This window comes from Helianthus annuus, chromosome 4, assembly GCF_002127325.2.
Source record: "Helianthus annuus cultivar XRQ/B chromosome 4, HanXRQr2.0-SUNRISE, whole genome shotgun sequence".
Taxonomy (NCBI): Eukaryota; Viridiplantae; Streptophyta; class Magnoliopsida; order Asterales; family Asteraceae; genus Helianthus; species Helianthus annuus.
This window is the reverse complement of record NC_035436.2, coordinates 70,489,440-70,508,359: the sequence shown is the minus strand read 5'-3', so window position 1 is coordinate 70,508,359 and position 18,920 is coordinate 70,489,440.

Below are 18,920 nucleotides of genomic sequence, written 5' to 3'. Positions count from 1 at the left end.
TGTCGATCTTGATTATTCCCCATGGGCTAGGGAGCTTCACACATTGATGGTAGGTGGATGGGACTGCCTTCATATCATGTATCCAGGGTCTGCCAAGGATAACATTACAACAAGACAAACAGTCAATAACACAAAATTTTTGATAATTATGTAATCCTTCCACATAAATTGGGAGTTTGATGTCCCCCAGGGTTTTCTTAGTTTCGCCACTGAATCCCACAAGTACGGAGGATCTTGGTGTGATATCTGATTCAGTGATACCCATCTTCTTCAGAACATCAAGCTGGATAATATTTACTGAGCTTCCTCCGTCAATAAGGATCCTGCGGACAAAATGGTTAGAGATAAAGAGAGTGATGACTAGACTATCATGATGAGGATCCTGGATGTTAATTCTATCATCCTCATCAAAGGTTATAACTTTTCCTTCCGAGACACTTGATGTTCGAATAGGTCTTTCTCCGTTATCTATTTTAGCTTCCTTTGCATGCCTTTTAGCTGCCGAGAAGGATGTACCACATATGTCTGATCCTCCAGAAATAAAGTTGATTACTTGTGCATCTGCCGGAGGAGCTGGAGCTTTCTCAGGGAACCTCTCAGGATCCTAAGTCCTTTGCTTTTTTCTTCCCAACAACTCTTTTAGATACCCCTTGCTTAGCAGATATCCAATTTCCTTTCTTAATGCGATGCATTCTTCAGTTAAATGCCCGAAATCCTCGTGGTATGCACACCACTTCGATTTGTCTTTAATTCCAGTTGGCTTGTCGTTTTTTCTGGGCCATCTGGCTTTTTCTCCTAGATTCTGCATTGCAAGGATTAGTTCATGATTATCAACGGAAAAACAATATTCAGAAATCGGAGGATAATCCTCATCATCCTCTTCTTGGTCAACGGCATGCACGTTCTGGTTGTCATTCCTATTGTAGGATTTGAATCTGTTGCTTTTGAAAGAGGATCCTTGCTTTTCTTGCTTTGAGGATCCTGCTTGTCTTTCCTGGATCCTCTTGTCATCCTCTAGCCGGATGAACCTGAGTGCCCGAGTTCTTACTTCATCTAGGTTCCTGCATGGTGTCATAACAAGATCATCATAGAACAATGAATCCTTCAGCAATCCCATCTTGAAGGCCTCAACAGGTGTGGCCATATCCAAGTTAGAAATATCCAAGGATTCTTTACTAAACTTGGTTATGTAATTCCTTAATGATTCATTATGACCCTGAGTTACCCTATATAAATCACTAGTCAATCTTTCAAACTTTCTACTACAAGAGAATTGATTATTGAATAAATTAACTAAATTAGCAAATGAAGTAATAGAGTAAGGGGGAAGACTTAGCAGCCATTTAAGAGCTGATCCAGTAAGAGTGGATCCAAATCCTTTGCATAAGCATGCTTCCTTTAACTTTTCTGGAATTGGATTGATCTCCATCCTCTCCCTGTATTGTGCTATGTGTTCCTCAGGATCCGTTGTACCATCATACAGCTTCATAGTAGGGATATGGAACCTTTTGGGTATCTCAGCATCACAAATTGGTGGTGCAAAACGAGATACCTTATGGCTTCCATCTGCAATCTCCGGGATTGGTTTGACTACCCCTGGAACACTTGATATCATATCCTTCAGTTTTTGTAGTTCTCTGGCCATAGCATGATTGTTACCTGTATCCTGCATGAATCCATGGTTAGTGGTAAGAGAATTATTAAAAGTGTTACCTCCCATCGGGTTCAAGTTAGGAACATTGGGTGTGAATCCATATTGTTGGGATTCTGGGATAATGGATGGACCAGTGGAAGCAATGGTCTGCATTGGAATAAAATCTCCTTGATGGACATCTAGACTTCCTGTTTGCAAATTCTTCAAGGATCCTTGTATCTGAAGGGATCCTTGAACCTGGGATGATCCTGGAACGATGGAGGATCCTTGAACCTGGGATGATCCTGGAACGAAGGATGATCCTTGAACCTGGGATGATCCTGGGACGAAGGAGAATTCTTGAACCTGGGATAATCCTGGGACGAAGGAGGATCCTTGAACCTGAGATGATCCTGGAACGAAGGAGGATCCTGAGTTCATGAAGGATCCCATATGTTGAGTATAGGATCCTGCCGGTTGGAAATATGATCCTGATGCCTGAGTCACTGCTGCTGGGCCGAAATGCATTCCTCTTGATCCACCCACATATTGAATGTCTGGGACCTCTGATGGCTGAGAAGTAATCATTGGAGTATCAAAATTCAAAGATTTGGGCATCAGTGGGGAATGATCCTCTGCCGTTTTCTTTTGTCTTTTGAGATCTCCGATTTCTCTGAGGATCCTGTCATTTGTTTCATCCTGCTGCTGCATACGATCCCTCATCTGCAAAATCAAAGTAAATATATCACTTAGTACTGGGAACAGAAGAAGTTAGAGCAGAAGATGATGGTTTAGAGGAGATAGAAGTTGGTCTCTTCTAAGCATTTTTCGGAGATCCGGCTGGTGGTGGAGGCAAAGGTGGAATGCCAGTAGATGAATTGACTGCCGACATCGCTGTGGAGGTATTCTTCAACGACGAAGCCATGCAACACTCCGGAATGGTCACCAACAGAAAATCTTTTTATGAATGAAGCACCAATTGCCCCACGGTGGGCGCCAAACTGTTTTGGTCAAAAATCACACAAGGATAATGCAACCAAACTTTATGTAAACGGGGAATGATGCTTGGTATGATGAACAAAGTGAAGGATCACTTAAATATAAAATGCACAAGTGACACAAGGATTTATACGAGGAAAAAGCCCTTGATCAATGAATGATCTCCGGCATAAAAAACCTCGGGTGATGGAAACTACCGATCACCAAACTTCAATATAACAAATAAAGGTTACAACTTCGGATGGTAACGAGCTAAGTACAAGGATCACTATAGTATCGTGTGTCAAAGCGTGAGGGAAGTGTGTTGTGTCTTCCGAATGTGGAAGAGAGCTATTTATACAAGTGTGAGTGGCCCTATTTTAGGTAAATAGACTAACTATTAGCTCGTTACCCCTTTAGGAATAAAAGTAAATCTAGCCTAAATTATCGCCCTTAAATTATGCCGAGTTTCCATATCGTCCACAACGTTCATCTCTGATTAAGCATATGCCAAAGTTGTAAAGACGAGTCACTTGTTTACGTTGCTAAGAGCGGATCCTGCCAGACATTCCTACAAGATAACATTAAATTCAATGAAAACAACTGTTAGTATGAGGATCCCTGTGATGGTCCGTGATCCTGATCCTGGAACTCTTCTAAGGATCACTATCTGCCAAAGAAATAAGGATCACTGGTTAGGATCATATGCAAGGATCATAAGTCATAAAAATCCAGCCCTAACACCAACTATATCCATCCCCCATCTCATAAATGACCAAGAGGAGGATATAGGATGTAGAAATTCAGCCGGCTGATGAAGGATATTGCTGTGTCTTTAACAAGGATCACACTTCTTAGCATACTCCACAGCATCCCTTTTCATAGTTGGCCAATAGTATCCTGTCCTAAAGATCCTTGAGAACAATGCCCTGCCCCCAGTGTGGTTTCCACAATCTCCTTCATGGAAGTCTTTTAAAACTTCTTGAACTTCAGGATCCTCGATACATCTTAAATATGGTCCTGCAAGAGATCGCTTATACAACATATTATTTAAGATTGTGAATTGAGATACCTTAATTCTGAAAGCCCTAGGGTTTTCTCCCATAGGAATCTCTTCGTGTTGTAAGTATCTCATGATTGGTGAGATCCATGATCCTGAACAAGATTGAGTATCCTCACTAGGGATCATTGCAGAATCCTCTTCTATTTCCATGGTCACTTAATTTTCAATAGCAGGAGCCAGGATATAGATAATGGGGATACTTATATCCTCCGGGATCTTCAAAGATGATCTTAGATTAGCCAATGCATCAGCTTCTGTATTTTCTTCCCTTGGTACCTGTGTCAAACTAAAGAAAACAAAGGAGAGTGCCAATTCTTTGACTATCTCTAAATATTTAGTTAGTTTTTCACCTTTAACAGCATAGGATCCATTAAAGTGATTAGTGATTAACAACGAATCCACGTATACCTCAAGATACCTGATCCCCATATGCTTAGCAATTTGCAAACCAGCAATCAAGGCTTCATATTCAGCCTCATTGTTAGTGGCTTGGAACTCACAAGCTATGGAGTGGGGTATTATGTCCCCTTGTGGCGATTTTAGTAGTATACCAAGCCCCGTGCCTTTTACATTTGAGGATCCATCAGTATGTAGTATCCAAGGATCCTTGGTCTCCTCCAGCTGCTGGACTTCCAATTCGGCTTCCTTTTGTAAATCACTACTGAAATCAGCCACAAAGTCTGCTAATGCTTGGGATTTGATGGCTGTTCTAGGCCATATCTTATATCATAGGCACTAAGCTTTACTGCCCACTTAGCCATCCTTCCGGACATCTCTGGTTTCCTGAGGACATTCTTAATTGGAAAATTAGTTTTAACAACAATAACATGAGTTTCAAAATAATGTCTTAACTTAGTAGATGCCATAATTAGTGCAAGAATAAGTTTTTCAAGGTGTGAATACCTGGATTCAGCATCAAGTAAACTCTTACTTACATAATAGACGTGATATTGTGTACCTTCATGATCCTTAACAAGGACTGCACTTACTGCTTTTGAGGATACCGCAAGATATAAGTGTTTTGGTCAAAAATCACACAAGGATTATGCAACCAAACTCTTTGTAAACGGGGAATGATGCTTGGTATGAGAAACAAAGATAAGGATCACTTAAATGAAAATTGCACGAGTGACACAAGGATTTATACGAGGAAAAAGCCCTTGATCAATGAATGATCTCCGGCATAAAAAACCTCGGGTGATGGAAACTACCGATCACCAAACTTCAATATAACAAACAATGTTTACAACTTTGGATGGTAACGAGCTAGGTACAAGGATCACTATAGTATCGTACGCTAGAGCGTGTGAGAAATCTGTTGTGTCTTCCGAATGCTGTAGAGTGCCATTTATATAAGCGTGTGTGGTTGTATTTTAGGCAAATCACCTAACTACTAGCTCGTTACCCCTTTAGAAATAGAAGTAAATTTAGCCTAACTAATTGCCCGTAATTTGTGCTAAGTTTCCATATTCTCCACAACGTCTATTTCCGGAGATGTATGTGCGAGATTTACGTGAAAGATTCCTTAATAACGTTGCCAAGACCAGGTCCAACTCGTAATCCCTGCAAAACAACATCAGATTCAAAGAGAACAATCGTTAGTATGAGGATCCTTAGGATGATCCATGATCCTGATCCTGAAGTTCTTCTGAGGATCACTATCTGCCAAAGAAACAAGGATCACTCGTTAGGATATCATGTAAGGATCACAGGTCATTAAAATCATGCCCTAACAATTGCCCCCAAAATATAAGGAGTAATTATATAATATTAACGAGTTATATTTTGCCGGATCTTATCTATAACTAACTCAACGGATATATAGCCGTTAAGAATACTATCCGTTGCGACCTGACGTCATGGAGGTGACAGCCCTGCACAAATCATCATTATAAATAGAAATAGGGATAGGATCGTTTGCATTTAAATTCAAGAACTCTTCCCTTTATAATCGCGACCAGAGGATTGAACAGGTATTCCCCTTCTCTCTTCTCTTGCTCTGTTTTCTTTATCTTTCCACCATTCTTGTCAAAAAATGCTACTCCGGAATTCTCCTAGCAAGGATCCTAAGAATAACAGCCCCTTGAAGGGTCAAGGGATCATCACGGATTCCCCCACCGAGAGGTGTTGTTTTACTGATTCTCAAATTGACAAAATCCGTCATTGTTTCCCGGCGAACACCCTCTTTAAATCTTTTAGCCCTACCGCTCTGAGTGATTACATCTCTGAGACTTGGGTTGCTTTCCCGGTCACTCCTTTCATGATAGGATACTCGTATCCTTTCCCTCAGTTCACCGAGTCCTTTTTCTCTCTTACCGGCATCTGCTATATCCACGCTATGCCGATGATTTGGAGGGTTTTATACACCCTTGAAAGGATCATCGAACAAGAAGGAATTGATCTGGGTATGGCGGAGCTGGCTGAGATGTATGATCTCACAACTTTTGGATCCCACCGATACTTGTTCAAAGGCTGGAGAAGAGCACCCTGTTCTCAAAGTTACCAAAAATGACATGAACTGGAAGCGGCGGTTCTTTTTTGTAAGGAGAGATACTATCCCTGATGGGAAGGATTTGCCCAAGAAATGGGTTACCAATGGTAGGATAGAGGATCCTGGAAGGATCACCATAGAACTTATTCCTTAGTATAAGGATCACTGACATTTTTCTGTTTCCTTTTTGTGCAGCTATATCCGTTTCTCATCTTAAGTTGACTCCTGCTGCAAAAGAGAGACTCTTGGCCTTTAAGAAGCTTGATCCTGAAATAAGAACTTTCCAGGTTACCACCCAGGATTCTCAGGAAGTATCCTCTGCCTCTGTCACAATGTCAAGTAAGTATCCTTATTAAGAAGTAATTCTATGTGGGAATTCGAATTAAGTTAAAATACTTATCTTATTTTGGTATTGTAGGTGCTGGAAAATCCTCTAAGTCTGCTTCGAAGTTCGGCATCGATGATCTTACTAATGTTAAATCCTCAAGGAAGAAGACTCCTGCTGCTAGCCCAACTGCTTCTGCCCCTAAAGCACCTATCAGGGGAAAAGGAAGCAAGAAGAGGAAGGCCTCTGAGGATTTGCAAGGTCTGCCCCTGCTCCGCCAACAGTGTCTGGATTACATCAACGAGGTAAGGATCACTGTCCTGCTTGTGTATCCTGCTGGTCTAAGGATCACTTGGTTTCTGACATCATTCCTTGTCTTCCTTGTAGAAATTTGCTGAAGTAGACACATATGTTGGCCATGTTGAGGATCAGGATCGCCAGATTGCTGACCTTTAACAGGTTGGGGTGTTGAAGGATCTCAAGATAGCCGATCTTCAGAAGGAGCTCCAGGCCACCAAGAATGATGCTGCCAAGATGCTGATCAACTTTGACTATGAGAAGCACGAGATCACCCAGGATGCCAAGGTCTCTGCCGCGATAACTATGTACAAGATCCAGTTGCAAATGGCCAAGGAAGCTCAGGATCCTGCTTTTGACAAGAGCACCTGGGATGTCGAAGGCTGGAAGGCTAGGCTGGCTGAACTGGAGGTTGACGAGGAGGCTGAGGAGATCCCGATGCTTGAGGGTGGAGACATTGGCAAGGATCAGGGTGGAGAGGCAAGTGGAGCCGGTGGTGATGGTGCAGCGAAGGATTGAGCTGCAGGATTGGGCAATGATGGAAATTTCGAGACTTAGCCGGAGCCCAATTTTTTTGTTTGGTGGTTGTGATGTTTTAAAACAATTATGGTCTGTATTTGAATAATAGGTTTAGGGTTGAGGATCTAGGATCCTGTGAACAATAGGTAGGATTACATATGGTGGAGGGATCCTCTGTTTGGGGGATGAAGCCATTGTGATCCTGCCGCCTTTAATTTCCTGCACCTGCTATGACCGCATGAACAATGGACACCTTTTGCCAACCCATGTGGACGGGCCACGTTTTGCTGGTAGAAACGTGGGTTGGCAATTTTGACAACTTTAAAAAGGGGTTAAATATTTAATGAATAGAACTTTTAACTTTTGAATTATCCTGTGATGTTATCCTTGTATATCTTTTGAACTTTCAATCGTTTTGATTTATACTTGTCTAAGTAAGAAAGGTTAAGCAAATTATGTTTAAGAAATTTAGGATATGATCCAGGATCAAATATCCTATAGTCGAGAACTTCCAAAAAGTAGTTAATTTTAAGGATCATAGGTTCAGTTGTCAAAGTGTAAGGGTTAGTCAAAATAATGAATGTATTCAAAACAGTTAAGGATCATACCTGAGGATCCAAGTTAGGATCCTAACCTTTAACCAGGATAACCATAGGAAGAACTTTAATGGGTAATAAGGATTGAGGATCCTTAATTGTTTATCTTTGAAAACCTGAAAATAGAATATAACTTGGGACTAAGCCAATATCATAGATAAGTTAGTAACTGGGGACAAGCCCAAAGGATCACTGGGGACAAGCCCGAAGGATAACTGGGGACAAGCCCGAAGGATAACTGGGGACAAGCCCAAGGATCGTATGTAAACTGGAGTATGGCCCTCACTGGCGACTATCCAAACTTAGTGACATGAAAATGCCAAAACCTTAGCTAACGTGAAAACGTTAGAAACCTTAGGAACAGATGTATGGTACGTCTACCATTATACGTAGGATCCTAGGTATAGCCAGTACGATGGAATTATCAGCCCCTAAAGCGAGTACTGGTCCCAAAGACGTGAACTATACCAGGATCATCGTGCGCTACAGGCGAAAACTGGGGACAAGCCCAAGGATCGTGTGTAAACTGGGGTTGAACCCAAGGATCTGAGTTGCTTCTGAAGATTGTCGACAATATGCTAAGGTTACCTGGACTATCAGAACTCAAAACCTCGTGAGAGAAGGATGAAGGATACATGATCCTTATCCTTAAATAAGAAAATATGTAAATAAGAGTTCAAGCTTAGGACATTACCAGAGTAAGGATCGTCGATACTTCAGGGATCCTTGAAGGATACTTCTAATGTAAGGATCATATGTGCCAGAAGGATCCTGCTCACATGAAATATTTCTTCAAGTGGATAACATTCCAGGCTCTTGGTAACAAATTACCCTCCATGGTCAGCAGTCTATATGCCCCCTTTCCTGCTTCGGCTTCGATCAAATAAGGGCCTTCCCATTTTTGTGCCAATTTCCCATCAGCAGGATTGGTGGTATTCTGGAATGCTTTTCTCAATACCATATCCCCAACTTGGAATTTCCTTATCCTGACATTTTTGTTATAAGCACCAGCCATTCTTTGTTTGTAGCTAGCCATCCTTATCCTAGCCAAGTCTCTGATTTCCTCAATAGTATCCAAGTCTTGAACCAAGTTCTGATCATTTTCCTCAGGATCACGGGTACTTGTTCTAGCAGTTGGAACCACCATTTCTGTTGGGATCACTGATTCTGCCCCAAACACCAAAGAGAAGGGTGTTTGACCAGTAGCATTCTTGGGAGTTGTCCTATCAGCCCAAAGCACATAAGGCAATTCCTCTGCCCATTTCCCCTTCTTGGATCCAAGTTTCTTTTTCAGATTGTTGATGATGATCTTGTTGGATGATTCTGCTTGACCATTAGCTTGTGGATGGACTGGTGTTGTTGTTATCATCTTAATCCCCCAGCTGTCACAAAAGTTAGTAGTTCTGCTCCCAGTAAATTGGGAACCATTATCACATACAATTTCAGAAGGAATGCCAAATCTAGTTATAATATTTCTCTTAATAAAGGTTTTCTCTGACTTGGGCAAAAGCTTCAGCCTCTATCCACTTGGAGAAGTAGTCAATCTTAGCAAGCATGAACACTTTTCCACCAGGTGCCTTAGGGAGCTTGCCGACTATATCCGTCCCCCATCTCATAAATGGCCAAGAGGATGGTATAGGATGTAGAAATTCAGCCGGCTGATGAAGGATATTGCTGTGTCTTTGACAAGGATCACACTTCTTAGCGTACTCCACAGCATCCCTTTTCATAGTTGGCCAGTAGTATCCTGTCCTTAAGATCTTTGAGAACAATGCCCTGCCCCCATTGTGGTTTCCACAATCTCCTTCATGGAAATCTTTTAAAACTTCTTGAACTTTAGGATCCTCGATACATCTTAAAATGGTCCTGCAAGAGATCGCTTATACAGCATACTATTTAAGATTGTGAATTGAGATACCTTAATTCTGAAAGCCCTAGGGTTTTCTCCCATTGGAATCTCTCCGTGTTGTAAGTATCTCATGATTGGTTAGATCCATGATCCTGAACAAGATTGAGTATCCTCACTAGGGATCATTGCAGAATCCTCTTCTATTTCCATGGCCACCTGATTTTCAATAGTAGGAGCCAGGATATGGATGATGGGGATACTTATATCCTCTGGGATCTTCAAAGATGATCCTAGATTGGCCAGTGCATCAGCTTCTGTATTTTCTTCCCTTGGTACCTGTGTCAAACTGAAGAAAGCAAAGGAGAGTGCCAATTCTTTGACTATCTCTAAATATTTGGTTAGTCTGACTATCTCTAAATATTTGGTTAGTCTTTCACCTTTAACAGCATAGGATCCATTAAAGTGATTAGTGATTAACAATGAATCCACGTATACCTCAAGATACCTGATCCCCATATGCTTAGCAATTTGCAAAACAGCAATTAAGGCTTCATATTCAGCCTCATTATTAGTGGCTTGGAACTCACAAGCTATGGAGTGGGGTATTATGTCCCCCTGTGGCGATTTTAGTAGTATACCAAGCCCCGTGCCTTTAATATTTGAGGATCCATCAGTATGTAGTATCCAAGGATCCTTGGTTTCATCCAGCTGCTGGACTTCCAATTCGGCTTCCTTTTGTAAATCACTGCTGAAATCAGCCACAAAGTCTGCTAATGCTTGAGATTTGATGGCTGTTCTAGGCTCATATCTTATATCATGGGCACTGAGCTTTACTGCCCACTTAGCCATCCTTCCGGACATCTCTGGTTTCCTGAGGACATTCTTAATTGGAAAATTAGTTCTAACAATAATAACATGGGTTTCAAAATAATGTCTTAGTTTAGTAGATGCCATAATTAGTGCAAGAATGAGTTTTTCAAGGTGTGAATACCTGGATTCAGCATCAAGTAAACTCTTACTTACATAATAGACGGGATATTGTGTACCTTCATGATCCTTAACAAGGACTGCACTTACTGCTTTTGAGGATACCGCAAGATATAACGATAACACATCTCCTTTTTCTGGTTTCATCAATGCTGTAGCTGAGGACATGTATTCTTTGAGGGCTTGTAAAGCATTCTCGTGCTTTTCAGACCATTCGAATTTTTTGTTCTTTCTTAGGATATCATAGAACTCTTTACACCTTTCTGAGGATTTGGATATAAATCTGTTTAGAGCTGCTATCCTGCCTGTTAGCCTTTGCACATCCTTAGCGTTGGCAGGGGATTTGATATTCACCAATGCTTTGATTTGTTCTGGACTTGCTTCAATGCCCCTCTGGGTTACCATATATCCTAGGAATTTGCCTGCTTTATCACCGAAGTGACATTTTGAAGGATTAAGCTTCATGTTATAACTATCAAGGATATCAAATGCTTCCTCCAAATCCCTTAGGTGATCCTCAGCTTTTTTGGATTTTACCACCATATCGTCTATGTACACTTCCATAGTTTGTCCAATTTGATCCTTGAACATCATATTCACCAGCCTTTGATATGTTGCACATGCATTTCTTAATCCAAATGGCATAGCAATATAACATTATAAACCGGTTGGGGTCATAAAAGCCGTATCCTCTTGGTCAGATGGTTCCATCTGAATTTGTTGGAATCCAGATGATGCATCCATAAAGGTTAATGTTAGGGCTGGATTTTTATGACCTATGATCCTTACATGTGATCCTAACAAGTGATCCTTACTTCTTTGGCAGATAGTGATCCTCAGAGGAGCTCCAGGATCAGGATCACGGATCATCCTAAGGATCCTCACACTAACGATTGTTCTCTTTGGATTAAATGTTGTTTTGCAGGAATTACGAGTTGGACTTGGTCTTAGCAACGTAAACAAGGAATCTATCACGCTAATTTTGCACATGCATAATCAAAGATGGACGTTATGAAGAATATGGAAACTCAGCACAATTCAAGGGCGATTATTTACGCTAAATTTACTTCTATTTCTATAGGGGTAACGAGCTAGTAGTTAGGTGATTTGCCTAAAATAGAACCACACACACTTGTATAAAAGGCACTCTTGAACATTCGGAAGACACAACACATTTCTCACACGCTTTAGCATACGATACTATAGTGATCCTTGTACCTAGCTCGTTACCATCCAAAGTTGTAACCATTATTTGTTATATTGAAGTTTGGTGATCGGTAGTTTCCATCACCCGAGGTTTTTTATGCCAGAGATCATTCATTGATCAAGGGCTTTTTCCTTGTATAAATCCTTGTGTCGCTTGTGCATTTTATATTTGAGTGATCCTTCACTTTGTTCATCATACCAAGCATCATTCCCCGTTTACATAAAGTTTGGTTGCATTATCTTTAAGTGATTTTGGACCAAAACAGATTGGCGCCCACCGTGGGGCAATTGGTGCTTCATTCATAAGAAAATTTTTCTGTTGGTGATCATTCCGGAAGTGTAGCATGGCTTCATCGTTGAAGAATACTTCCACAGCGATGTCTGCAGTCAATTCATCTAATGGCATTCCACCTTTGCCTCCACCACCAGCTGGATCTCAGAAAAATGCTGAGAAGAGACCAACTCCTATCTCCTCTAAACCATCATCTTCTGCTCTAACTTCTTCTGTTCCCAGTACTAGTGATATATTTACTTTGATTTTGCAGATGAGGGATCGTATGCAGCAGCAGGATGAAACTAATGACAGGATCCTCAAGGAAATCGGAGATCTCAAAAGGCAAAAGAAAACGGCAGAGGATCATTCCCCACTAATGCCCAAATCTTTGAATTTTGATACTCCGATGATTACTTCTCAGCCATCAGAGGTCCCAAACATTCAACATACTGATGAATTAAGAGGAGTGCATTTAGGCCCAGCAGCAATGACTCAGGCATCAGGATCATATTTCCAACTGGCAGGATCCTACACTCAGCATATGGGATCCTTCATGAGCTTAGGATCCTCCTTTGTTCCAGGATCATCCCAGGTTCAAGGATCCTCCTTTGTTCCAGGATCATCCCAGGTTCAAGGATCCTCCTTTGTTCCAGGATCATCCCAGGTTCAAGGATCCTCCTTTGTTCCAGGATCATCCCAAGTTCAAGGATCCCCTCAGATACCAGGATCCTTGAAGAATTTGCAAACAGGAAGTCCAGATGTCCATCAAGGAGGTTTTATTCCAATGCAAACCATTGCTTCCACTGGTCCCTCCATCATCCCAGAATCCCAGCAACGTGGATTCACATCCAATGTTCCTAACTTGAACCCGATGGGAGGTAACACTTTTAATAATTCTTATACCACTAACCATGGATTCATGCAGGATACAGGTATCAATCATGCTATGGCCAGAGAACTACAAAAACTGAAGGATATGATATCAAGTGTTCCAGGGGTAGTCAAACCTATCCTGGAGATTGCAGATGGAAGCCATAAGGTATCTCGTTTTGCACCACGAATCAGTGATGCTGAGATACCCAAAAGATTCCATATCCCTACTATGAAGCTGTATGATGGTACAACGGATCCTGAGGAACACATAGCACAGTACAGGGAGAGGATGGAGATCAATCCTATTCCAGAAAGGTTAAAGGAAGCATGCCTGTGCAAGGGATTTGGATCCACTCTTACTGGATCAGTTCTTAAATGGCTGCTAAGTCTTCCCCTTTACTCTATTACTTCATTCGCTAATTTAGTTAACTTATTCAATAATCAATTTTCTTGTAGTAGAAAATTTGAACGATTGACTAGCGATTTATATAGGATAACTCAGAGTCATAATGAATCATTAAGGGATTATATAACCAAATTTAGTAAAGAATCCTTGGATATTCCTAACTTGGATGTGGCCACCGCTGTTGAGGCCTTCAAGATGGGATTACTTAAGGATTCATTGTTCTATGATGATCTTGTTATGACACCATGCAGGAACCTAGACGAAGTAAGAACTCGGGCACTCAGGTTCATCCGGTTAGAGGATGACAAGAGGATCCAGGAGAGACAAGTAGGATCCTCAAAACAAGAAAAGCAAGGATCCTCTTTCAAAAGCAACAGATTCAAATCCTATAACAGAACTGACAACCAGAACGTGCATGCTGTCGACCAAGAAGAGGATGATGAAGATTATCCTCCAATTTCTGAATACTGTTTTTCCGTTGATAACCATGAACTAATCCTTGCAATGCAGAATCTAGGAGAAAAAGCCAGATGGCCTAGAAAAAATGACAAACCAGCCGGAACTAAAGACAAATCGAAGTGGTGTGCATACCACGAGGATTTTGGGCAATTAACCGAAGAATGCATCGCATTAAGAAAGGAAATTGGATATCTGCTAAGCAAGGGGCATCTAAAAGAGTTGTTGGGAAGAAAAAAGCAAAGGACTCAGGATCCTGAAAGGATCCCTGAGAAAGCTCCAGCTCCTCCGGCAGATGCACAAGTGATCAACTTTATTTCTGGAGGATCAGACATCTGTGGCACATCCTTCTCAGCAGCTAAAAGGCATGCAAAGGAAGCTAAAATGGATAACGGAGAAAGACCTATTCGAACATCAAGTGTCTCAGAAGGAAGAGTGATAACCTTTGATGAGGATGATCGAGTTGACATCCAGGATCCTCATCATGATAGTTTAGTTATTACTCTCTTTATTTCTAACCACTTTGTCCGCAGGATCCTTATTGACGGAGGAAGCTCAGTAAACATTATCCAGCTTGATGTTCTGAAGAAAATGGGTATCCCTGAATCAAATATCACGCCAAGATCCTCCGTGCTTGTAGGATTTAGTGGCGAAACTAAGAAAACCCTAGGGGACATCAAACTCCCAATTTACGTGGAAGGATTACATAATTATCAGAAATTTTGAGTTATTGACTGTTTGTCTTGTTGTAATGTTATCCACCTACCATCAATGTGTGAAGCTCCCTAGCCCATGGGAGATAATCAAGATCGATAGTGATCAACAGGAGGCTAAGGATTATTACACCTCATCAATGAAACCAGCCTCGAAACCAAGGGAGCAATAGCAATTAAAGTATCCTCCAAGGGGTGTCTTGGAGGCAAGAGAGCAGGATGTGGATGAAATCCTCTTGGATCCTGATGATCCTGAATCCAAAATCTACATCGGATCAGGGATCCTTGGCAAAATGAAGGAAGACATTGTATCCTTCCTCAAAAGAAGAAAATCTACCTTTGCATGGAAACACGAGGATATGACAGGTATATCTAAGGATATTATCACTCATAAACTTGGCATTGACAGGTCGGTTAAACCAATCCATCAAAAACGGAGGAAGTTTGCACCAGAAAGAAAATGCCATTATCCAAGAAGAGGTAGAAAGATTACTACGAGCAGGTATGATTAGAGAAGTAAAGTATCCAAAATGGCTAGCCAATGTGGTTGTTGTTCAAAAGAAAAATGGAAAGTGGAGGGTATGTGTCGATTTCACTGATTTGAATAAGGCATGTCCCAAGGATCCTTTCCCATTACCCCACATTGACTCCATGGTAGATGCAACGGCGGGTCATGAACTGTTAACCTTTATGGATGCATCGTCTGGATTCCAACAAATTCAGATGGAACCATCTGACCAAGAGGATACGGCTTTTATGACCCCAACCGGTTTATATTGTTAAATTGCTATGCCTTTTGGATTAAGAAATGCAGGTGCAACATATCAAAGGCTGGTGAATATGATGTTCAAAGATCAAATTGGACAAACTATGGAAGTGTACATAGACGATATGGTGGTGAAATCCAAAAAAGCAGAGGATCACCTAAGGGACTTGGAGGAGGCATTTGATATCCTTGATAACTATAACATGAAGCTTAATCCTTCAAAATGTCACTTTGGTGTTAAAGCAGGTAAATTCTTAGGATATATGGTAACCCAGAGGGGCATTGAAGCAAGCCCGGAACAAATCAAAGCATTGGTAAATATCAAATCCCCTGCCAACGCTAAGGATGTGCAAAGGCTAACAGGCAGGATAGCAGCTCTAAACAGATTCATATCCAAATCCTCAGAAAAGTGTAAAGAATTCTATGACATCCTAAGAAAGAATAAGAAATTTGAATGGACTGAAAAGCATGAGAATGCTTTACAAGCCCTAAAAGAATACATGTCCCCAGCCCCAGCATTGATGAAACCAGAAAAAGGAGATGTGTTATCCTTATACCTTGCGGTATCCTCAAAAGCAGTAAGTGCAGTCCTTGTTAAGGATCATGAAGGTACACAATATCCTGTCTATTATGTAAGTAAGAGTTTACTTGACGCTGAATCCATGTATTCACACCTTGAAAAACTTATTCTTGCACTGATTATGGCATCCACTAAACTAAGACATTATTTTGAAACACATGTTATTGTTGTTAGAACTAATTTCCCAATTAAGAACGTCCTCAGGAAACCAGAGATGTCCGGAAGAATGGCTAAGTGGGCAGTAAAGCTTAGTGCCCATGATATAAGATATGAACCCAGAACAGCCATCAAATCCCAAGCATTAGCAGACTTTGTGGCTGATTTCAGTAGTGATTTACAAAAGGAAGCCGAATTGGAAGTCCAGCAGCTGGATGAAACTAAGGATCCTTGGATACTACATACTGACGGATCCTCAAATGTCAAAGGCACGGGGCTTGGTATACTACTAAAATCACCACAGGGGGACATAATACCCCATTCCATAGCTTGTGAGTTCCAAGCCACTAATAATGAGGCTGAATATGAAGCCTTAATCGCTGGTTTACAAATCGCTAAACATATGAGGATCAGGTATCTTGAGGTATACGTGGATTCATTGTTAATCACCAATCACTTTAATGGACCCTATGCTGTTAAAGGTGAAAAACTAACCAAATATTTAGAGATAGTCAAAGAATTGGCACTCTCCTTTGTTTCTTTCAGTTTGACACAGGTACCAAGAGAGGAAAATACAGAAGCTGATGCATTAGCCAATCTAGGATCATCTTTGAAGATCCCAGAGGATATAAGTATCCCCATCATCCATATCCTGGCTCCTGCTATTGAAAATCAGGTGGCCATGGAAATAGAAGAGGATACTGCAATGATCCCTAGTGAGGATACTCAATCTTATTCAGGATCATGGATCTCACCAATCATGAGATACTTACAACACGGGGAGATTCCTATGGGAGAAAATCCAAGGGCTTTCAGGATTAAGGTATCTCAATTCACAATCTTGAATAATGTGCTATATAAGCGATCTCTTGCAGGACCATATTTAAGATGTATCGAGGATCCTGAAGTTCAAGAAGTGTTAAAAGACTTCCATGAAGGAGATTGTGGAAACCACACTGGGGGCAGGGCATTGTTCTCAAGGATCTTAAGGACAGGATACTACTGGCCAACTATGAAAAGGGATGCTGTGGAGTATGCTAAGAAGTGTGATCCTTGCCAAAGACACAGCAATATCCTTCATCAGCCGGCTGAGTTTCTACATCCTATTCCATCCTCTTGGCCATTTATGAGATGGGGGATGGATATAGTTGGCAAGCTCCCTAAGGCACCTGGTGGAAAAGTATTCATGCTTGCCATGACTGACTACTTCTCCAAGTGGATAGAGGCTGAACCTTTTGCCCAAGTCAGAGAAAAGGAAGTTATATCCTTTATTAAGAGAAACATTATAACTAGATTTGGCATTCCTTCTGAAATTGTATGTGATAATGGTTCCCAATTTATTGGGAGCAGGACTACTAACTTTTGTGACAGTTGGGGGATTAAGATGATAACATCAACACCAGTCCACCCACAAGCCAATGGCCAAGCAGAATCATCCAACAAGATCATCATCAACAATCTGAAGAAGAAACTTGGATCCAAGAAGGGGAAATGGGCAGAGGAATTGCCTTATGTGCTCTGTGTAACACCCCCAAAATACCACCTGTGGAAACCCCGCGAGGCGTGTTACACATCAGAGTCTGAGCCACTAATCACATTGAACCAATAGTAAATATTTAAATAAAACATGTCATTAGTAGCCAAGATTAAATGTCAAACACGATATTAATTTCCAAGAGTTATGTAGCGGAAGCATATGATAAGTCGTTTAGTAATCGTTTCAAAATAAACTTAAATCCAATGTATCAATTATAAATAATCCAGCAGCTTCGATCCATGACCACTCCAACACGCCCAGATAGCAAGTCCATGTTCTAAAGTTAACGACCTACAAGCATGCAAACAAGTGTGTCAGACTACGCTGGTGAGTTCAAGGTTTTGTTAACGTGCTGAGTTACCAGATGTATGTTAATGCAATTCCATGTTGCGTTACAATGTTGCTCATGTTAGATACCCTAGGGAGTGTGCCCATGTGTATCCGGGGAGTGGTTACCCCTTGTTTGCTATGTTGCCATCGTTAGATACCCTAGGGAGTATGCCCATATGTATCCGAGGAGTGTGCCTCTAACAACCATAGCCCTATCCAGATAATTAGTTCACGCCCGTCCTTACGGCCCGGTGTGAGGTTTCCTACCTAATAGCGCTATCAACTAATTACCCCCATTGCCCTTCAGGCAATAACCAAAACCGATTTAGTTGTTTACCCAATGTTTCCCTTCCAAATGTTTACCCGTTGTCCCAAACCACCGGGACGCATGCTTGAGAAAATGCAATGAACTCACCTGGGATTGCTCGGTATGATACAAAAAGTTCAGTTAAGCTACAATGTGTTCAACCACGTCCTAGCACATTTATTATACAAGTCAGGTTTGGTTCACGTAATGCACACAGGTTTACACATAACTAACAGGTTTCAGGCACGTATAGAACATGGCATCACAATCAAGCTATACAAGTTACAGTCACAACATATCAACTTGCACGATTTAACTAAGTCCAATAGTGTCCGGCCCAACATGTTGTGCGATCCACAACATGTTGTGCGGTCCAACCAAACCCGGCCCATCAATAATATACAACCCAATAACATATCGGCCCAATACACCAAACACATAACAGTCTTGTGCGGTCAGAGATGTAAGCCCAATGTGCTCGGCCCAAATTCACTAACATAACTTGTGCGGTCCAACTCAGGTTGTGCGGCTGACTTTGGGCTTGTCCGGCCCAAACAGCGTAACAGCATAACATGTGC